A 19,308-nucleotide genomic window follows, 5' to 3' on the forward strand; every position below is an offset into this window, starting at 1 on the left:
TTACTAACTTAAGTTGTGTCCACCCTTTCTAAAGCACTGTCTCACAAGAAACCTCAGATAACCCTCCTTCTAGCTTTGCACTGTTACTCTGTAACAGTTTCCTCTGAGACTGAAGCTTTCTAGTCCACAGGAACTCTCTTTTTCAGCAGGAAGAGAAACAACTCCAACTAGCATCAAGAGTCCCTGAAAGTAACCAGACTTTCTAGGCTCTTTCTTCCAAAGAATAAACAAGGCAAGCCGCTGTGTGAATCACTCTCAAACAAGCCAAGCTGCAAAGACTCAAAACCCAACCCAGCTATGTGAAATAGATGTAGATCAACTGCGTCCCTTGGGAAGCGCTCTCTGTCCAATATGTTGAGCTGCCTGAAAGGAGGGTTCTGGGTTCCCTCCTTTAATTTAATGTTTGTATCCATGTGAAGTTATTTCTGTTTTCAATGTCTTTATCAATGAGATTAAAATGAACCTTTCTGGGACTGGTGAGATGGCTCAGTGGTTAAGAACACTGACTGCTGTTCCAGAGGCCCTGAGTTCAAATACCAGCACCCACATGGTGGTTCACAACCATCTGTAATGGGATTCAATGCCCTCTTCTGGAGTGTCTTCTGAAGACAGCTACAGTGTACTTACATATAATAAATAAATAAATCTTAAAAAAAGAGAACATTTTACATAGGGAGAAGTGCCATAGAAGCTACAGGAGGAACTCACATAGATATATTCACATAAATATAAAGAAAGTCTTTGCTTAGGCTGGCCCAAAACTTAATTTGTAGCTCTCAGCTACAAATTGCCATATTTCATTCTTCAAACAACTAAATTTTCTCATGTCAGCATCTACTCTTTCAAAGTATACTAAATAGGTATGTAATTTTTTTTCATATCCTGGTACTATAATATTTCTTTCATTTTGAGTTTTTAAAGTTGTAATTAAAATTACTTGAATTATTATTGAATTTTTCCAGCAAAAATATTTTTATGTTCCAGTTATCTCAGCTTTGGCTTGGAGATCTTTCTGTCTTAGCCTCCTGAGTGCTGAGGTTACAGGCATGAACCACCACCCTAGCTTTTAAAAAATTTTTTTTATGGGGGGCTCAAAAGTGACCACAAAGCAAACAAACCTACAAGAATATTTAAATTAAAAGTCAGTGATAAAGCAGAAATGACTCAGAAGACACTATATCAGTAAAGCCACCCAGACGGGTGACAGCTCATGAAAATTGTAAACCTGGGCTTCATTTTATAACCTGATAGCAGTTCAGCAATTTGGGGGTGTCCTTTCTAGTCGTCGTCCCCCTCCCCCTGGGGGCATTCATTTTAGCTGGTGTCTGCCTCTTCTAGGTAACTCAGAATGTGTGAGAGTAACTCTCAGCAGTCTTTACATTATGCATATGCTTGGGAAAAGAGGAGCCTAGTGAATCTAATGAGTTTCAAGGACTTCTTGAAGGTGTTTTGAGTAGTTTACTCCCACAATTTAAGGAGTGTCCTTGCTGCATACAATGTTTAACTTCTCTATAAATGTCCTGTCTTAAATCATATGGTTTCACTTTCTTTTGTCTCATTCCATGTCTTGAAGAGTTGCCCTCCAATTTGGAAGGGTTTAATGATGGAAGAAACTGTGAGGCAACGTGAGAATGTCAGGAGTCCAGATCAGTAGAGGATGAATAGGATTGAGATACAGTAAAATCTTAGAGGACAGGTTTGGTTTGTCAAAGAAATTTGGTTACACCCCATAAGAGAATAGAGGCACAGAAAGTCCTTTACTTTTTAAAAAAGTTGTGCAAGTTTTTTCCTTTCTTACTCTAACTTGGTTTATGGTGGCCTATTCAAATTCTTAGACTATGTTTATTTCCACATGTGTTTCCACTAGAAGACTTTGTAAATTTTTTGTTGGGATTGTAAATTCATTTAAATTTTTTTGTTATATTTATCCATGTATTAGTTTTCTTTCGCTGTGATAAAATACCTTGGCCAAATGCAACTTAGAGAAGAATTTATTTTGACTGTGGTTCCAGAAGAATATAATGTCAAGGGTGTGGGGCTGAGGAACATAGCAGCACATGGCCAAAATAGGAATTATCTCTTAGTGATAGACTTCTTTTAGCAATGTCAAATCTCATAAAGTTTTCATAACATCTTCAAAATGGCAACAACAGCTGGTGACCAAGTATTCAAATACATGAGCCTGTTGGGGACATTTTAGTTTAAACCACCCCAATGTGTTTATTGTGTGTTTAATGTGCTCATGTGGAGGTTAGAGGACAACTTGTGGAAATTGGTACTCTTCCTTCTACCATGTAATGGTTTCAGGGCTTGAATTCAGATCATCAGACTTGGTGGCAGTCTACTGAGCCATCTCACTACTTCAAATTCACCTTTTTTTAAAAAGATAGACTTATTAATTAATTAGCTAATTAATTAATATATGAGCACATTGTAGCTGTCTTCAGACACACCAGAAGGGTGTATCAGATCCAATTACACATGGTTGTAAGCCACCCTGTGGTTGCTGGGAATTGAACTCAGGACCTCTGGAAGAGCACTCAGTGCTCTTAACTGCTGAACCATCTCTCCAGATTCCCCAAATTTATTTTTTAAATATTTTCATGTTTAATAATTGTTTTCTATAGTTAGCTGGGAAGTCTATTACAGTTGTGCTAACTGTATAAACTGCTTTATCACTGACTTTTAAATATTCTTGTAGATTTGCTTGCTTTGTGGTACCAGGGGTTGAACCTATGTCCTTAAACATGCTAGGCAAGTTTGCAAGAGCTAGAGGGGCATTCTGTCTTTCCCCTTTCTTTGTTTCTTTCTTTGTTTCTTTCTTTGTTTCTTTCTTTGTTTCTTTCTTTGTTTCTTTCTTTGTTTCTTTCTTTCTTTCTTTCTTTCTTTCTTTCTTTCTTCTTTCTTTCTTTCTTTCTTTCTTTCTTTCTTTCTTTCTTTCTTTCTTTCTTTCTCTCTCTCTCTCTCTCTTTCTTTTCTTTTCCTTCCTTCCTTCCTTCCTTCCTTCCTTCCTTCCTTCCTTCCTTCCTTCCTTCCTTCCTTCCTTCCTTCCTTCCTCCTCTTTTCTAATGCCAAAACTGGTTTTGAATTCACTCTGTAGCCCAGATTGGATTTGAACCCTAGGTATTCTCCATCAGGCTTGCTAGTTGCTGGAATTATAGGTCTTTCTGTGCTACAGTGTTTACCTGTAGGTTTCTAAAAGTTAATTATATATTAAGAATTATTTGTTAACAATGAGGGTTTGCCTGCATGTATGTGTGTATATATGTATACATACATACCATGTGTAGGCCTAGTGTCTTAAGAAAGCCAGAAAAGAGCATTGGGTTCCCTTGAATTGGAGTTACAAGTGATTGTGAGCTTCCATGTGTGTGCTGTATACTATGCAAGAGCAGCAAGGACCAATGTGCCATCTGTCCAGTCCTCCTTATGGATTATTTTAAAAATATCTTAAGGCTGGGGATGATGGTATATCCTTTTAATCCCAACATTTCAGAGGCAGAGGCTGGTGGATCTCTTGAGTTCAAGGCCAGCCAGAGACCCTGTCTCAAAAAATATTTTTTTTTTATTTTAAAAAAAGTGTATATGTGTATGTACACATAACATGCCAGTGCATATGTGTGCATGTGAAGGCCAGAGAACAACCTTATATGTTGTCTTCAGGACACTTTCTATTTCCTTTGAGATAGGTGATCAGAGACCCACAGGGATTCTCTAGTTTTGGCCTCTTCACGACTAGGATTACAACTAACTATGTGCCGTTTGTAACCCTGGTAATTCTTTGTGGGTTCTGGGATCAAACTTAGGTTCTGGTGCTTATAAGTCAAGTGTGGAACCATCCTCTTAGCCTCCAGGTATAGTTTTTAATCTTCTCAAATAATTCATGGCTTGCTTTGCAACTTATCTTTTGTCTTTTAGAACTATGAAGATACTGAACAACTGTTCTTCATGCAGTGCTCAGTAGTGTCCATATTGATTGTGTCTATAAATTTGTGGGGCAAATTACCACTTGTTTTCAGAAAACGTGTAAATCATCTTCACCTTCACTTTTCTGTTGCATAGAAACAATCTCCTTTCCCCTACCCCCAAGACAGTGTTCGTTTCTCTGTGTAGCCCTGGTTGTCCTGGTACTCCCTCTGTAGACCAGGCTGGCCTGGAACTCAAGATATAGGCCTGTTTTTGCCTCCCAAGTACTGCAAATAGAGATTTGCATCACTACCTCCCAGCTGAGGGTTTTTTTTTTTTTGGCTTAAATTTATGTGTATGTGTGTTTTGCCTTTATGTATGTTAGCATGAGCCCACTGAGCTAACATAAAAGCAATCTTTTCTTAAAAAAAGATTTATTTATTATATCTAAGTACACTATAGCTGTCTTCATACACACTAGAAGAGAGGGCACCAGATTTCATTACAGATGGTTGGGAACCACCTTGTGGTTGCTAGAATTTGAACTCAGGACCTTTGGAAGAGCAGTCATGCTCTTAACTGCTGAGCCATCTCTCCAGTCCCATGAAAACAATCTTAATGTGTGCTTTTTTTTATGGCTTTGTTCATTGTTAAGTTGTTTTGGTTTTCGCACTTGCACTATGACCACTTCTATTGTTCTCTTTCCTCTCCCCTACTGCTTGTTTCCTTCCACTTCTCAAATAGTATTCCTTCTATATTCATGATATACAAACACATGCAAATATACTTATGTGCACATATACATGCATAATATAGTCTTGAGAGATTTATAAGACAAAACATTAAATATTTATCTTAGTTTAGCTTATTTCACTCAACATATGATGGGTTCTATTTCTATTTATTATCTTGCAAGTTACATATTTCACTCCTTTTTTAAAATGTTAAATTATTACTTTTTTGAAACTGTGATATTTTATGAGTAAGTGTTTGCACAGTTGTACTACAGAGTGCCTGTAGAAGTCAGAGAACAAGTTTGTCAAGTTGTTTTTCTTCTTTCACTTTCATGTTGATTCTGCTTATTAAAATTGCTGTTGGTCTTGTATGACAAGTACTTTGCCCTTTAAGCCATTGTATCCTTTATAGCTGAATAAAATTCCATTTTGTAAACATAATTACATTTTATTTGTCTTCATCTATTGATGGATATTTAAGCTGACTTGTATCTTTAATAGTGAATAGAATTGCAGTAAGTATTGTGCGCGCAGGTACCTTTTGTGGTAATGCTGTTTTTGGATTCTTTTGGGTATATACATAGGATTGATGTAGCTGGATAGGACAGTCCTAGTTTTTGAGGTTATAAAGAACCTCCATACTTCGTCCATAATGGCCACATATATTTTCATCCCCTCATTCCCTTTTGCTCTTTTATTTTGTTTCATGTGCTTTCCTAGGCCTCCTGCCTATACTCATTGTTTTTATATAATGTCTTATTTTCTTCAAAGCTTCTTAATGGTGAAAAGGCCCAGAATACCTTTCAGTAAAGATTATATTGATTGCATGTATACCATTTCTGAATGGTCAGAACTCTCCCTTTTATTACTAGAAAGTGAATAAGGGATAAAGTCAGTCATGATTCGGATCACAGAAGTATATTATTTCCATCACCTTAGGTAAAGATTTGAAAATGAATTTAAAGCATGATAGAGGGATATACCAGAAAGTGAATCAATATGCATCTGTATATTCATTACTTTCTTTGTGGCTATGATCAATACAGAATCATCTTAAGGAAAAGTTCGTTTTGTTTGGATCATGGTTCTATTTCTCCTCCCCCCCCACCAAGATTCTACCGCCTACCACCCACCCAATTGCTTATGGTTTTAAAAAGTATAGTTTTTCATGGTCAGGAATAGTGTTGCAGCAGGAAGATAGATCACTTTCCTGGAGCTCTTTATAGCCTAATGGATCAGGATTCAGAGCATTTGTGCTAGAACCAGAAATTACTATCACCTTTAAAGCCTTGTCTCACCAGTCCACTTCTGCTAGTTAGGCCACAATCCTCAAATTTTCACAACTTCCCAAAACAGCAACACCAGCTGGTGGCCAAATGCTCCACGCGTGAACATACATGATGTTTCATATATTTTTAAACCATAATAGAGTGTATCATAGCTGGTTCAAATACTGTCTTACTTGATATGCCTTGTATTGAACCTGGTATGGCCTGATGCTTAGCTAAGATTATTTTCTCCCATACACCTAGGTCTAAGAAGTAGTGGAAGATTTGCAGGGGTAGGGGCTGTTGAAATCTCTAGCTTTGGCTGTCCAGGAACTTGCTCTGTAGAACAGGCTAGCTTTGAACTCACAGATCTGCCTGCCTCTGCTTTAAAGGCTTGTACCACCACACCTGGCTTGATTTTTTTTTTAAATAGGTTTATTGTGTGTGTATGATTATATTGCCTGGATATTTGTAAGTGTACCACCCTTGGCCAGAAAAGGTTATTGGACCTCTTAGATCTTTAGTTATAGGTGGTTGTGAGCTGCCACATAGATGCTAAGACTGAACCTGGGTCCTTTGCAAGAATAGTAAGTGTTCTTAGGTGTTGAACCAGCTCTCTAGCTCTCAATTCTCTCTCTCTCTCTCTCTCTCTCTCTCTCTCTCTCTCTCTCTCTCTCTCTCTCTTTCTTTCTCCTCCCTCCTTCCGTCCCTCCCTCTCCTTCTCCCTCCTCTCTCCATCTCCCTCCTTCCCACACTCTCTCCCTCCCTCCCTCCCTCCTCTCAAAAGAATGATTTTACATCATATGTATGAGTGTTTTGCCTACTGAGTCATTGCTCTAGCTCTCTCAACAGTGTTTTAGAATACATATATTTGAGTGTTTGTTTTGTATACTGTTTGTATTTTTATAAATATTCTATAGTTACATGAAAATAGATTACTACTTAATCATATAAGTATTTTTACTTTATTATTTAAGGTGATATATTTCTGTATAGGTGACTGTTATTCTGACCTATGTGACTTAAGTTTTCATGTCATGCTTGTCTCAACCAAAAAATATCCAGCCAAATTATTTTGGTACTCATCAATTCAATTTTTAGATAAAAACAGTACTCTTGTACTTGACCAAATCATCAGTCCATGCAGTTACAGAGATTGAACCAATCTATGTATATATATAAAAGTACACATACATATGTATTAATTTGCCTTTTAATTTTTTTGTATGTATGGTTTACCTGCATATATTTTTGTATATTTTGTGCATGCCTGGTGCACATAGAGTCTAGAAGAGGGTATCTGATCTCTGAAAATTGTAGTTACAGATGGCTATGAGCCACGATTTGGTTGCTGGAACCAAACCTAGGTACCTTCACAAGTAATAAATATTCTTAACTGCTGAGCAATCGTGTATATTTTTAGGCTTGTGGTAATATTTTTAGTTTTGGGTGTTTGTGTGGACTCAGTAATTATTATTTGTGTTTCGGATTACAAAATTCATTTTTAGCAGTACAAGAAGCAGGCCAGAGAGATGGGTCACTGGGTAAGGGTTCCTGTCCCGAAGCCTGACCACCAAAATTCAATTCATATGGTAGAAAGGGAGAACTAAGTCCTGCAAGCTGTCCTTTAACTTCCACATGTACAGTATGGTGCAGTGTACATGTTCACACTATAAATGATGTAAAAAAGAAAAAAAATTTAAGAAACAAGTTCTAAGGTTCATCCACAATCTTGTTCATCCTAGTTTGATTTCTTTGACTTCCTTATTCTTTGTATCACACTTTGCTTTAGAATTCTGTAGTTTTGTCACTACCAGCTATGCATTGTTATGGAGAAATAAATCTGAGACCAACTTGATTCTTCTGCCCACATTTTTTTTTACTTGATTTCCTTCTCCTAGATGCCCATGTTATTGCTTTAAGTTTAGTACTTCTTGCTCAAATATGTTCTATTTATTCTATATTTTTATTTTCTTGTGAATTAGTTTAGGCTGTATTTATTACGGAAAGCTTATATATGACTTTTAAACACTGAGACATTTCTCTAGCTTCAACTTTTATAGTTAGTCATTTTTATTTTTTAAACTACATTTTAAAAGTAAACTTATACAGTATCTTATTGTCAGCGTTTTGAGATACAGGTAAAGGAGGCAGTTTCACACTGTCTACCTCAGCAGCCTAACATATTCCCAAAGAGTTTTAGGAAAATTGACTCAAGCCAAACCAGCATTTGTGAATTTGACTTGAAAAGAAGTCAGGACTAGACAGCATATTATGAAGCAGACAGAGTTTAGTAAACATTTTAATACAGGTTTAAGCATGTATTAATAGATGTCTTGTAGGTTTACAAATGGTGAGGAAAAAAGTCTTCCCTCAGGAATATTGGAAGTTAGAATATTTTTACTGTAAGCAGGGAGTCAGGGGAGGAGGGCTCACAGCAACTCTCATTAGAAACATAGTTTGGATGATGTTTGGAGCTGGCTAGTATTTTTCTTAAAAGGTGGTAGCGAAGGTATAGGCTTGTTCTTGAGATTCTTTTGTTTTGTTTTGTTTTTTGTTTTTTGTTTTTTGTTTTTTTAATTTGGTTTTTTCGAGACAGGGTTTCCCTGTATAGCCCTGGCTGTTCTGGAGCTCACTCTGTAGACCAGGCTGGCCTCGAACTCAGAAATCCGCCTGCCTCTGCCTCCCAGAGTGCTGGGATTACAGGCGTGCGCCACCACTGCCCGGCTCTCCATGCTGTCTTAACTACCCGTCAACTCAAAGACCCTCCTTCTACTTCCTGAGACTGTTCTTGAGATTCTAAAGAACATTGTATTTGTTAGACTATGGGAAGACAATGGATAATTAACATTTTCTACATGTATCCTAAGATAGGACAATATTTTGTGTCTTCTTTTGGTGATGAGGAAACAGCTCAGTCAGTAAATTGCCTGTTCCAAAGCTTGAGAGGATCCCAGTTTAGATTCCCTGCAGGGACTTAATGCTAGAAGGGCCGGGGGCAGCCCTGGAGCTCATTGGCTAGCCAATTTAGTCAAATCAGTGAGCTCAAAGTTCAGCGAGAGACCCTGTCTCAAATCTGAAACCACCAGCTGTTGGTCCTTGCCTTCCAGACTCAAGCACTTATATGCACACATCTTATTTTTCTGTTTTATAATACCACTATAGGTTTTATCCTACTTTATGGATAAGAAAATGAAGCTTGGGAAAAAAAATGAGATGACTAAATTTGGCAAGACTAAGGAGAATTGAAATGCAGACTTAGTCCTGACATATAATACCATATAATGTATATGGTCTTCTGTTCTCAGGAATTCCTGCTGCATCAGATTTCAGCAGAGAAGTATGCTGATGATGTTGTATTTAAGCACGAGCTACAACATACAAAGGGCATCAGGATATGTCTAGATAAACTCATCAGGATATGTTTAGAATATAAGAGTCATTTAAGTTTGTAGGGAGAGAGAAAGAATGAGAATTTAGATGACTTTGACAACAGAACAGCTTTATTTAACCTGAGAATGACACACCATGGTCAGATGTAGGTGGTAGAATGTACCTGTTAATTCTAAGGAAGAAAATCCTTTTGGCAGAATATTAGAAAGTCTTTATAAATATGGAATGACTGTTTTTTGCCTGTCTGCTCCATGGTCCCCCCCCCCTTTTTTTTAACCAGTTAGGAAGTCAGCTCACTGTAGCCTATGACTCAAATGTAAAGAAAATATTCTAATTGTAAGCAGTTTTAATGTTGATTAGAAATCTATAAAGATTATTAGATTGGATCTTTAAAAAAAACTATAGTAGAAATGTAATAAAATTTTTGCAGTTGTTTGTTGATATATCACTTTATTAGTTATTTTTCTATTACTGTGAAAAAACACCATGACCAAGGCAATTTATAAAAGAAAGTGTTTAATTGGGCTTACAGTTCCAGAGGATTAGACTTTATGATGGTTGAATAAAGGCATGGTGGCAGGAACACCTGAGAATTTGACTCTTAAACAGCAAGCAAGAAACACAGTGCTAATCTCAATGCTCACTGCTGCTGACACATCTCCTCCATTAAGGCCATACCTCCTAATCCTTCCCAAACAGTTCTACAAACTGGGAACCAGGTATATGAACATGAGCCTATGAGGGCTGTTCTCATTCAAACCACCACTGGTATTTTTCCAATATTGATTTATTAATGAAGGTTGAGGAAATGATTGTTTGTGTAGTTACAGTAATTACAAAACACACCTCTTTTCTGTTTCTCAACACTATTACAGTAGATGTGTAGCAATTCCTGTGATAGAGTGCTAACATTATTTTGGTAAACCATAATTTACTTAAGAGAATCTACAGAATATTTAGATAAAAGGTTTTATATGTTACCTTAATGGTTTAAAGAATTGGGCATGATGGTGCACTTCTGTAATTTCAATTCTAAGTTGAGGCAGGATTATAAATTCAACGCTAGCCTGGACTACATAGTGAGACTTTACCTCAGAAAGCCAGAAACTTGCAAAGATGGAAAGTTAAAAAAAAAAGATTCAAAGAGGATCTGCTGTAAAGATGGGACTCTAAGTTTGGGGTCATGGTTTTTGCCTTTAACCCTAGTTCTGGGGCACTAGGGAGGCAGAGCAGGCTATCTAGGGACAGATAGTGAGACCTTGTCTAAAAAACCAAAATGTTTATTTTTATTATTACTATCATCATTGTTATTTGTTTGTTTGTTTATTATTGAGACAGGGTTTTTCTGCATAGCCCTGGCTATCCTAGAACTTGTTATATAGACTAAGCTGGCCTGGATCTCAGAAATTCGCTCACTTACCTCTGCCTCCCAAGTGCTGAGATTAAAGGCATGTGCCACCACTGCCTGGCAGATATTTCTTAATATCTGTTATCTAGTCAGATTTCATATATTCAGTTAACTCATAAACATCTCTCACCTCTTTAATGTTTAGATTCTATAGAAAATTGCTTGCAATCCCAGGTCTTGTCCTTATAATTTCTCACATGTAGCTTCTATTAGTTATATTCATAACAGGGATTCTCTTAACGTGTTTCTCTGTGTGTTTTATATTTGACTCTTTTTTGTTGTTGTTGTTGTTGTTTGTTTGTTTTTGTTTTTTTTTTTTTGTTTTTTTTTTTGAGACAGGTTTCTTCCTGGTTGTCCTGGAACTCACTCTACTGTAGACCAGGCTGGCCTTGAACTCAGAAATCCGCCTGCCTCTGCCTCCCAAGTGCTAGGATTACAGGTGTGCACCACCACGCCCCGTTTTATATTTGACTCTTACTATGAGCTTTGAACAGGTTCAGTTTTGCTACATGAGATTACCTCAAAAATAATGACTTTTATCTTTTAAAGATTTATTTGGCTTATTCATTTTACATAGAAATTTTAAAAAATGTAGAAAAAGTAATAAAGTGACATTTCTGAAACTTTTCAGCTTAATGTATTTTTATTTTTTAAGCCAGAGGACAATCTTGCTTTAAAAGAAAAAAAGCAAAACAAGTCCCAAAAACCCAGAGAAGGCAAACTTTAAATTTCTGCAGTTTCTTAAAGTAGGAAGATAAAAAGGAGGAAGAAGAAGCTATGTCTGTTGAATCAGGAAAAGTTAAATTTGTTTGAGTAATTCAGAAAATTGTGCATGTTCAACTTAGCCATACCCAGGGGCTCCATAAACAATCGCATAACTGGAGTTTTTTAGAGAGAAATGTTATTTGATAACATAATTATTATTTCAGTATTTGATAATAGAGTGCAAGGTTCTTCTACTTTCTTTGGTTTTCAAAATAATGTATTGCTTGCACAGAGTAGGCCAAGAATTGGATGATGAGATGGCTCTGTGGAAAAGATGTTGTTACCAAGCCTGCTGACCTGAGATTGATTCTTTACATGGTTGAAGAAGTATATCCCTCCCTCCCATCCTTTTTTCTCTGTAGCTTTGGCTGTCCTGGAACACATTCTATACACCAGGCTAGCCTTGATCTCACAGATATCTGTCTGCCTCTGCCTCCTGAGTGCTGGCATTAAGCCAGCTGTGGGATAAGACCCAAATCAAAATGACAAAATGGTTTACTAGCACCTAATTATAACAGCCATGGCTGGTTGGTTTTGTGTGTGTATGTTAGTTACTCATGTATTGAACTACATTTGTCTATCCTTCACGGTTATTATTCATACTAATACTCAACTCATAACATTTTTAGCCAGTGGGGCTTCTAACTGATAGCTTTTGTTTTATTTAGTATTGAGAAGAGCCTAACACATTTTATTGAGTATTGAGAAGAGCCTAACATATTTTTTCCTTATGCCTCAGACTTAGAATCTGTCATTTCTTCACAAAACCCTGCTTCACTGTTAGCTGTAAATTTGTATTAGAAGACCATATTGTGGATACTAGGAATGTTCATCATACTGAGATGACTGTTTCCCTGAACCTTTTCTGGTGTATAAGCCTAGTTTTTAAAAAAACACTTTATGAATTTGTATTGATCCTAATAATTCATGTTTGTTCACTTTTCATATGCTCTCATCTTTTTAGAGACATGTCTGACAGGATCTTCTTTTCCCACCCTCCAAAAGCTGAAATCAGAGAGTATACACTATTATGCTTACTCTTAGTTTTTGTGGATTCATGCCTCTCCCCCTGCCCCAAATTAGTTGATTATTTCTCAGAGCGAGGTCTGATTCTATAGCCTGGGCTGCAAGGGAAGATCCTATTTAAAACAACAGCAGCAATAACCACAACCATTATAGTGTCATGTGTCTGTAGTCTTAGCAAAGAGGCTAAAGGGTAAGGCCAGCCAGTCTACATACAAATTTCAGGCCCACTAAGACAAAATCGTGCCTTAAAAAAAAACAAAACAAAACCAAAAAAACCTGAAAAATCAACCAAATAAAACTACTTGATTGCATGAATTTCATTTGCTCGTGGCTATGGCTACTGTAATTTTTCTATCTATCGAAACCTTAGAGAAACAATTTTCACTTGCACTTTTCCACCTTAACCTTGTTAGTGTTGTTCTAGTTATCTTTACTGCTTATGCTGAAGACGGTTTTGGCTCTCTTTTTTGAACCCAATGGCCTTAATTGAAATAGCGTTTCCATGCTGTAGAAGAGTGAACTTATCATTGTTGGCTATTTACTCTGTTAAACATATTAGCTTCTTTGTTTTCCTGCTTTCCTCTCTGGCAAAAACCCTGATATATTCTGAGGATGTCTCTCAGTGGTAGAAGACTTGCCTAGTGTATGCAAGGTCCAAAGTACAGTCTATAACTCTGCAAAGACAGCCCCTCTCCCAACATATACAACATATATGTGCTGTAGAAATTTAACATTAAGTAAGTTTCCCCCTTTCAAACAAGTATCTCATCTTGTGTTTCCTATTTTAATACATTTGTGTCATTTTAAGAACTAAGATGAGATATACTATGTTCAAATGTAATAAACAACATATATACAAATAATAGTAGATAAACATATCTATGTTCACAGTATTATACAACCATTAACCTTTTCTAGTTTCAAAACCATTTCACCACTTCATCAAGTATCTTCAGTGTTTGTGTTATTTATAAGTATGTACCAACATGCCTAGCATGGTTTTTAAAGAATGACTGCTTTCTTTTTAACTATGTATACATTTGTGTCTGTATATGGGTTTGTGCATTTGAGGCCAGAAGATGGCATCGTCTCCCCTAGAGCTGGAGTTACACCTAATATGGGTATTGGGAATCAAACTCAAGTTCTCTGCAACTGCTATATCATCTTTTTCTTTTTTTCTTTTCCTCTCTTTTCCTTTCTTTCTTTCTTTTTCTTTTTTTAGATTTATTTATTTATTTTATGTATATGAGTACAATGTAATTGTCTTCAGATACCAGAAGAGGGCATCGGATCCTATAATAGGTGGTTGTGAGCCACCATATGGTTGCTGGGAATTGAACTCAGGACATCTGGAAGAGCAGTTAGTGCTCTTAAATAACGAACCATCTCTCAAGCTCCCTGGTATATCATCTTTTAAGCTCTGAGCCATCTATCCAACTTTTTTTTTTTTTTTTTTTTTTTTTTTTTTTTTTTGGTTTTTTGAGACAGGGTTTCTCTGTGTAGTCCTGGCTGTCCTGTAACTCACTCTGTAGACCAGGCTGGCCTCGAACTCAGAAACCCACCTGCCTCTGCCTCCCAAGTGCTGGGATTACAGGCGTGCGCCACCACGCCCGGCTATCTATCCAACTTCTAAAACTGGTTTTTGAACATTTAAACCTCCCAAGCTCGCCCTACTTTTTGAAAATGTATTAAGAACAAATACATTCCAATTCTTCCAAGGGTTATCATTGCTCCATGTATGAAGTTGAAACTTAATATGGCTAACAAACGCCTTTACTTTCAAGTTTTTGCCATTTTGTCTTGTTTCATTTATGCCTCTTTGTTCAGTATAGGCCCAGTTCTTCATTGTAGATATTCTATAAGTCTTTCTCTTTCCCTTTCTCCCTCCAAGGCAGGGTCTCATTATTAGTCACAGTCATTTTGCAACTTAACCCACCTCTACTTCCCATGTTCTGGAATAAAATGTGTGTGTCCCTCTGTGCTGTACCCCCTTCCCCCTTTTTAAACTTTTGAGACTAGACATCACAATATAGACTTGGCTGGCCTCAGAGTTGTGGTGCTCTTTCTGCCTTTTTTTTTTAAAGCTATTAAAGATTGTTATATGCCCTTCTTTTGTACTTCTTTAACCCCTATTCCTTGTACTACTTTTAGGTTACCTATTTCACATTGTCCTTACTTATATATTTTTCTGGAACAATGAACCCATGATAGTCAAATGCTAGGTAATACAATACAGGCTGCAACTATAATGAATAGGATTTTTAACAGAAGTCAAGATTATTTAATAAATTATTTTTAAAAAGGTTTCAAAGATAGGAGGGCAGTTCTTGAGCTAGACCTCAAAGGAACCATTCCCATCAACACTAAAGTGTGTATGTGTATTCTTTTTTAGTAGCTAGCAACATAGTTGGGATTCAGTGAAAGGTATATGATTATAAACATAATAAGTTTAAAATGCAAATCATATCTTAATGGTATTTTAAAATACAGATTTTATCTGTTTGCTTTGCTTATTAGATTTATAAAATCTGTGTTCAAAATCCAAGAAAAGAAGTTCTTTGTGTTAAAATACAATTTAATTCTTTATTTTTATCATTTTGTTGTTGTTGTCTGCATGTTGTGATGTACATTAATTACTTTATTGTTAGTTGGACAAAATAATTGATCAAAACAGCTTTAGGAAGAATTGTTTATGGTTCATCAATTATTTAGTTCGTCATGCTTGGTAAGGTATGATAGCTGCAATGTGACAGCAGTAAAATGATGGGAGTGGGTATGAGTCTTGTATTCTGTTTCACAATCCTTTTAGAATAGTTCCAACCACATTCCAAATTAAACTGTTTTAGAAGCACCCTCAGACATGCACAAGAGGTGTGTCTCCCAAGTAATTTCAAATTCCAGTAGATTGACAAATGAAGATGGACCTAATAGCCCTATATGAAGTTGTAATTGTTGAACTAAAACCACCTTTGATTGCTCAAAGTTATGGAGTTAGTGCTTCCATAGTTACCAGCACACTGTTTGGCATTTTATAGTACTCTGTGTTGTATTATATTTGCTTTCATGATTAGATGGCTTATCTTGATGATGGGCAAGTACTGTATGAGAATCATGTACTCATTTAGATTTCTGGCAAGTCCTTTCTAAACTGCTCTTAAACATGTTTTGTCCTTACTCACTGCCCAGTTTGAATCAGTCAGTCCTCAGCTCTCTTGACAAAATAATAACTTTTCTGGTGATTGTTGTGTATACTTACTATCATGATTCTTATCCTGCCTTCAAAGATGATAGTATATTAAAATTATCAAATTATATAGTATACCTATTATATATACCTATAGGTATATATAGTATACCTCTAATGTCAGTTACACTTACTTAAGGCTATTTGAAAAACTCATGTGATCTGCCCATTACAAAGACATCCTTATTTTATTACGTCCATCTCTGTAAACTCTTAAGGTTATACTCTTCCTAACCTGTTGTTTGATGATCCTTTGTTGGCCTTTGTTTTTCTACCTTACTAGTTGCTTGTCTCGATTCTTAATTTTCTGCCCTCATCATCTATTCTTCATGGCAGAACACTGTTTAGAAGAGAAGAATCTTATGATACCATCACTATTTCTGTAGGCACCAGCTATTCTTAGAAAGCTATTCCTGTTGCATAGTTGAATGTACCTCAAGGCATCATGGCAATCAGACAAATGTTAATGTAAGTAAGAGTTGAAAACACTCGGCAATTCTGACGTAAAAGTGCTTTTGGTTGTTTTTTAAGAATTAGTCTTAAAGGCTATAGAAAACTTGCCATTTCTGATTTGATTTGACTTTTGATTTTCTTTCAACTAAAATCTCTTGTGAGAATCAGCCTTATTTGCATTTTGATTGCCTCTCATAAAACCTACCCAGAATTCTAAGAGCTTTGGTTGAATCCCAAGGTAGATGTAGGAAGACAAAACAATTCCATCTGGATAGGTTAATATACCCATGGCTTCCTTGTTGTATGGAAATGTTATAGTTATGAAGTAGCATTTTAATAGTTTTCATAGTTTATAGCTTATTTATGGTCATACTTTACCTGTTGGAGAAAAACTGTTTTAAAGTTTTTATTGAAATTTTCTTTTTCCACAGAACTCAACAAAAATCCAGTGGGAGGCTTTTCAGCAGGTTTAATAGATGACAATGATCTCTATTGTTGGGAAGACCTTATTATTGGTCCTCCAGATACACTTTAGTAAGTATACTGGAACTGACATCTTCACTCCTTCAACTAAAATTAAAACTTAATTTTGAAAATTGAAAAAAATTCTAAAGTAGCAAGCAAAATGGTTATATCGAGTATCATTTCAATGTGATCATGTGTAGAGCCTTTGTGTTATGCTTGAAGCTCTAATGTCTAAAACATGTTTTTAAAAAGATAGCTTCAGAAATTTAAGCTATGTTGCTGCTGGAATAAATATGTTATGAAAAGCTTTTTCTAGTGAGGTTATATGTAACCCTCCCCCCCACACACACACACACACAGGGTTTTTCTGTGTAGCCCTGGCTGTCCTGGAACTTTCTCTGTAGACCAGATTGACCTCAGAATCAGAGATCTGCGTGGTTCTGCCCCCTTAATCCTGGGATTTAAGATGTGTGCTATGTGCTACTATTGCCTGACTGTAAATAATTTACACACACACACACACACACACACCCCTTCTATAATTTAGGATATTATTTTTGTAAGCTTAGAGGAGAAGAGAAAATTTCATCTCTAATTATATATTTATGTGTGCTTCTGTGAGATTATGTTCATGTGAATGAAGGTGCACTAGGAGGCCATAGCTGTTGGATCCCCTGGAGCTGGAGTAACACCTGATTATAAACTGTTTGATATGAGTATTAAGATCAAATTCAAATCCTTTAGAGGCTCTTAAGCTCTGAGCCATTGCTCCAGCCAAAAGATAAAAAAGTCCTATGCAATTTAGAGAAATTTCTCAGTAGTTAAGAGTACTGAGGTCCTAGGTTCAATTCCCTATGGAAATGATTTTCCTTCTCATGTTTACCATGCATTGACCCCAAAGGAAACACCATAATTAAGGATGACAGTTTTACTATTTTTTTAACACCACTTTTTAAAAATAATTTATTTTTCTTTTATGTTCATTAGTGTTTTGACTTCATGTAGGTCTGTGTGAGGGTGTTTAATCTCCTGGAACTGGAATTATAGACAAGTGTGAGCTGCCATGTGGGCTCTGGGAATTGAACCCAGGTCCCCTGGAAGAGCAGCCAGTGCTCTTAACTGCTTAGCTACCTCTCCAGCCCCAGTTTTACTGTTCTTAATGCCTTATTTATTAAAGAATAAGATTGCAATTTTTTTCTTTTTAAAAACAGCTCCTTTTTATGTAATTAAATCAATTAATATCTATGTGTATGGTGTTTTGCATGCATATATATTTTCACTGTGTTTGTCTGGTATCTGAGGAGGTGGATGGCATGGGAACCTCTAGAACTGTACTTATAGATGGCTGTGACCTGTCCACCAATAGGTGCTGGGAATTGAACCTAGGGCCTCTGGAAGAACAGCCAGTACTCTTAACTAATGAGACATCTCTCTGGCCCTGAGATTTTTACATAGAATGTATTCTGTATATCTGTGTTTTATGACTTAAGGGAACTTTCAAGGTCTATTTTAATAATTTTATAACCTGGTCTTCACAGAGTATAGTTTATAAGACTATATTTTGTTAGTTTAGTGTTAGGACATAAAATAACTTATTAACTGACTACCAGTTGTTGAAAATGAGGCGAATGAGCTAGAGAATGATAACAGATCTTTACATCTGCAATTCTTTGGGACTGCACTTCCTTCTTGTAAGTCCTTCCCCCTAGCCCTCAAGTAGCTGTTTGAATATATATATGTATATATATATATATTCAAAAAGTGGATATATATAAAAAGAAGGGCTGGTGAAGATGACTCAATAAATGTTTGCTATAGAAATGTGATGACAATTCCCAGAACCCATGTAAAAAAAAGTATAATGTAGTAGCCTGTGTTTGTGATCCCAACACTCCTGTTGCAAGATGAGAGATAGAAAGAGGAGAATTAACCCAGTTATCTTGGAGTAGACATTTGGCAGAAATGAGGGAAGCTCCCTCAAAAATAAGGTGGAAAAAGAGAGGAAAAAGTTAAAGCAATGTGGGAGTTCATGTTTTACACAGTGGGCAAAGGGTGGTTCATGCTTTGTTATAGTTTTTAGCAGTCATTGTTGCTCATATGTTTGTTTTGTTTTTGTTTTTGTTTTTGTTTTTGTTTTTGGATTTGGTTTTTTGAAACAGGTTTCTCTGTGTAGCCCTAGCTGTCCTGGAAATCACTCTGTAGACCAGGCTGGCCTTGTACTAAGAAATCCGCCTGCCTCTGCCTCCCAAGTGCTGGGATTAAAAGCTTGCGCCACCACTGCCCGGCTTCACATGTTTCTTTGAAAACAACATATGTTTCTTTGAAAATTGATATATTTGCATCCATCAGTTTTGCCAGTTGATTTAGGTGAATCTGGTCATGGCATGGCATTAGGATTCTTTCATAGCTGCCAGTAGCCACTGGAAACCAGTTTAGAGATAACTCCCTCACAATCACATTGTTATTTGAGGTAAATTTTATAAATTTTGCAAATCATACTATGTAAGTAACCTGGTCTATGATCCTAACACAGTTCTGGTCTGTTCTTCATGTTTATTCTTCTGTGTTTAAAATAGTGTTTGGTTTTATTCCCTCCAGGCATAGTACCTCTAGGGGATACAGAGGAACATTTTGATGATAGGATTC

The 19,308-nt window shown here is 36.4% G+C and overlaps 1 long non-coding RNA gene across 1 annotated transcript in view; it reads left to right on the forward strand.

Annotated features, from left to right (window-relative positions):
• The window catches only part of LOC127666766 (uncharacterized), a 102,623-nt gene that overhangs the window by 49,793 nt on the left and 33,522 nt on the right, over positions 1-19,308 (forward strand). Inside the window, exon 5 of the long non-coding RNA XR_007973699.1 lies at positions 16,629-16,731. This is a non-coding gene — a long non-coding RNA (uncharacterized LOC127666766). The remainder of the gene's footprint in view (positions 1-16,628; positions 16,732-19,308) is intronic.

This window comes from Apodemus sylvaticus, chromosome 16, assembly GCF_947179515.1.
Source record: "Apodemus sylvaticus chromosome 16, mApoSyl1.1, whole genome shotgun sequence".
Taxonomy (NCBI): Eukaryota; Metazoa; Chordata; class Mammalia; order Rodentia; family Muridae; genus Apodemus; species Apodemus sylvaticus.